This window comes from Pyrus communis, chromosome 11, assembly GCF_041283825.1.
Source record: "Pyrus communis isolate YQ-2024b chromosome 11, ASM4128382v1, whole genome shotgun sequence".
NCBI lineage: Eukaryota > Viridiplantae > Streptophyta > Magnoliopsida > Rosales > Rosaceae > Pyrus > Pyrus communis.
The window spans coordinates 31,277,735-31,281,964 of NC_142575.1; the positions used below are offsets into that span (position 1 = coordinate 31,277,735).

At 37.7% G+C, this 4,230-nt stretch overlaps 1 pseudogene; it reads right to left on the reverse strand.

Moving 5' to 3' along the window:
• Nucleotides 1-433: 433 nt before the first annotated feature.
• On the reverse strand, nt 434-1,646 carry LOC137741635 (putative F-box protein At2g36090; annotated as a pseudogene).
• Between the last annotated feature and the right edge of the window lie 2,584 nt (nt 1,647-4,230).

The following is a 4,230-nucleotide window of genomic DNA, read 5'->3' on the forward strand; positions in this document are numbered from 1 at the left end:
CACTAACATAGGAGGAATTCTAGCCTAAATTTGCCTCAAATATGATTTTTGTGGTAAAACTCATATTTGGTTCAAGGGTTAGTTTAGGACCTAAAATTTGAGTTTTGCTCTAAGGGTTGGAGTAGGTCTTAGTGCTACTAGTATTTTCATACACGAGCGATAATCTACAATAAATTTATCTAAATTATAAAATAAATAAAAAATTCAAACTTGAGTGAAGAGTAAAGTACACTACTTGAACCAACTTAATTATGAACTTTTAATTAGAAAACAAAACTCGGAAATAGTATAAACTAAAAAATAAACCGTATACAAATTGAAGTTCAGTGTCCATTCAATTTATTTTTCGATTATTATCAACAAGTCTATTTATGCTTATTTTTCCTTTGCTCAATCACGAGGTTCGTATGCATAGGAACAATTATAAGAACAAAAACCTTTCCATTTTTAGAAACAAAATTTCAATCGAAGAGTACGAACGTGGAATGTTTTCTTAGAGCACTTTTGTTTGTTCACAAAACATAGTAACAGAACGATACCAACGCGGCAATGCCGGTCAAGATACAAAGCCGATCTAACCGGCTCTCGTTCCTCATCTTCTCCTCTTTCAGCTCGTTCTGTACCTTCAGTACAAGTGACAGGACTCGAGAACTTCGCTGTAGTTTTTATTCCGCGGCAGCTCAGCGCTTCCTTGAGCATATAAGCAAACTGTTTCTTCCGTTGAAGCAGTTGTCTTCCATGTCTTCGAACTGTATGCTTAGTTCCGTTAACTTGAGAGTTGTCTGAACACCTTCACCTTCGGTGCAAATCACTCTGAGCTTCAAACTGAGGGTGCATTCTACCACTTGGTAAGGAAGGATGTCTATGGCGGGAAGAAGGAATCCAAACAGCATCACGAAATCCTTGTCCGTTGGCCAATGTCTTTGACCGCCAAGAGGGTAACAGCAAGCAAGATTAGCGGCTTGCTTTATTTTTCTATTTGCAACAATCCAACTAAGCCGGAGTCCATCTCGCAGCGCCCTCCATAACTTCCCATCCCTCTTTTCTGTCTCCATTGATGCGATCGGTGGTAGATCCATTAGCAGCGGAGAGGAAAACTTCACCATCGTTGTCATAATCTGTATCTGCATGAGTTAGAAGATCGCAGTTGTAGAAACAACCATTGAAGCCATCTGTATGCGGAATGCCCCAAAGAACATTGAGCCGATTATTTTGTCCTTATACCTGATATCCACAAGAGAACCAAAATCCGATGGTGAAATACTTTCGAATTCATCCATGTCACCGTAGTGTTCAGCCTCAGTCCATTCTTCAGGATACTCGAGGTACTCATTCCGTCGATACTTGGAAACTTCCTCGTTACAGTAAGGGGGAAAACAATCTACATAGAACTTTCGGAATCCACCAATGGATAGAATCGAACTCTTGACGTCTTCCCGATTAGTGGAAGGCCACTTAGAAGTGCAGACATATTCCCACAATCTTTCTTCCTTTGAGATGGAACAGAATGCTGCACAGGCGCATGCTGCACTAGCCAAAGCTGGTCGGTCAAGATGCTTCAATACTTCGTAGGAAAGGCCTGTGTTCAAAGATGCCATATTCTCGACTTGTGCAACTGACGTTTGCAACAGATCTCTGATCATCACGGAAACAAGGCAAATGTCAAAATTCAACAAGATCTCTCGAGACAATCACAGTTTATGTGTTATCTGAGACGAAGATAATCACAAAATAGTAAGACAAGTTGTATCATCAATTGCCATAAAAATCAAGTGGCAAAACGTAATGTGCTTCACCTGGAGTTTTTGGAAAGTAACAAGAGCTGATCAACAACCGCCATGGGACTTGTTACAGGATCTATGACCTCGTCTAGTTGTAATTGAAGTGCTGCCGAAGAAAGAAGCATCGAAAAACAAAGAAACTAGACAACAAGAAAAGGAGAAAACAGAAAATCACACAAAAATTCAAATATTCTCTAGAGTTTCAAGCCTGAAAGTTCTTTAAGCAGAAGATTTGTAACCAAGAATTACATTCCTTTCAATATTAAGAACTCCCCGACTAAATCTAATATCCAACCGTTGTTCTCTTCACTCTCGAAAGTGAAGTAAAAACGACGGAGATACAAGAGAGGAGCAAAGGCCACTCACATCGTGTTACAAACCGATCATGAAAACAGTAAAGCAACAAGGTTAAGGGGTTATGAGGATAAGTAGATGTTAGTGCCTAAGTTGCCAACGTGCAAGTGATTACAAGAAAACTTTAGGAAAGAAAATACTTGCATATTGAACGATGGACGTTGTTGTGCGATTAAGTGTAGCCATAAAGTCGCGAAACATTACAAATCCGGATTTAGGGAAGAACAAAAATCACGAAATGTCTCTCTTGAAAATACTGTTCTTCATCACCAAAGCCTCTAAAGATGCACGTACGCATTCACAAACACGACCAGTTGCAATAAACTAAATTTTGGAACAAGAAGTAACCCAAGAACATTTTGTTCTTTAGCTTTTAAAAGCTCATGACCCAAAATATAAGGAGAAACAAGAACAACATGGATTTGATCATACCTCGGGCACATGAGGCATCTACTTCATCTTTTTGATGCATGAGATATTTTACTTTAAATTAATCTACACTATAGGAAAGTGATTCGAACTCACGTGCATAGGAGAAGCAAATCCGCTATAATCAATGTGGTACATGCACGCTTGCGACATATATGATCAAGTACTACAACTAGTAAAGACCAAACCCAATTAGAAGGTGGACAGGCTGGAAATCTTGATGGGCAAGAAAACAGCTCTGGTCCTTCGGACAAAGTGCCAAGTTATTATCTCGATGCTTTCTATGCTTTCTCGTGTTTTGATCAGTTATATGCTTTCTTGTTGCTCCCTTTTGTTATATAAGTTAAAATTTCAATGCTTTTCAGATGCTTTTATATCGTATCTGTATAGTGTTCTATTTTCGTGTCCGTGTCTATGCATCGTAAGAAACTAATCATTTGCCTAATCAACATTCAGAAACAGGGAGAGGGGAACTGGGTTTTGTTTTACTAACCTCATTGATCAGCCATGAGCTCACACAAACAACAAAGAAGCTCCAAACATAATCAAATATTCAACCTTTGATTTTTTTGAGGTTTCTAACGTGAGAAAGGCAGGAACCCAGATGGCAGAATCCGACAATATCTTGTTAATCAAATCGAACAGGTTTGTGCGTCACTTTTCATGTTAACAATTTTCATATGTTTTCGGTGGAAGGTTACTGCTGAACTCACTGTACCATTGTCCACTATCAATTATATTAGTTCATTCCGTAAAAAAAAATTTGTTAATTAAGAATCAAAATAATAAAAATATCCTCAATTTAATAAACAATGAGACAAAAATACCCTCAATTTTTGTCATTTTATCCTTATTTAAAATAAATTTAATGCACCGAACATCACCAGTTGGTATAGTGACATCGATCTTTATTTGCTTGAAAATGCCCTAAGCTCAGATTGCACGAAGGATAACGGATGATTACGTTTTCCGTTTTGAGGGTTTAGCGTAGAGATTGTTATGGTCCCTTTCAGCCTTCGCGTAGCTCCATGTAATTGGCTTACCAAAGTAAACTTTCATGTAGTTATGCCAAAAAATAGTTGTATGAATTGAATAACACTATTGGATTCGATTTTGCACCAAGTTTTTCATAAGTTTTTAGTATTCCATATTTTTTTAATTCTTTTTCCCTCCCTTTTTCCCTAAGCCTTTGTCACATAATCAAATTTTCAAACCGGAGCATCTCTAAGTCTTCGTTTCATATGTCCAAACCAAATTAATCAATTTTCTTTCATCTCATCATATCCTCACATCTCATTCTTGACATAGGAAAGAAATTTCAATGTGTCTCTTCCTTGCCCTAACTCACTTTTGCAAAAACAATAACCCCCTCTTGCTCTTAAGTAAATCCGACCCCACTCGTGTCAACGTAGTTGTAAGCCTAATTATGTGGCTCTCCTATATAAGATTCTTCACTTGTGATATCATGCGTTTACTATCACATGTGGCATGGCTCACATTAATATCAGTTATCCTATATCTATATAATCCGGTATCAGATCGTCATAGTAGTTTATTCCATGCATGAACTCATTTCAAGTAAGTAAACATGCTCTTAAGTTAGTTATCAATTCCCACTTGATTTCTTCCTATTTACCTTGAACTTTCAATTTTGTCATGAGCTCCA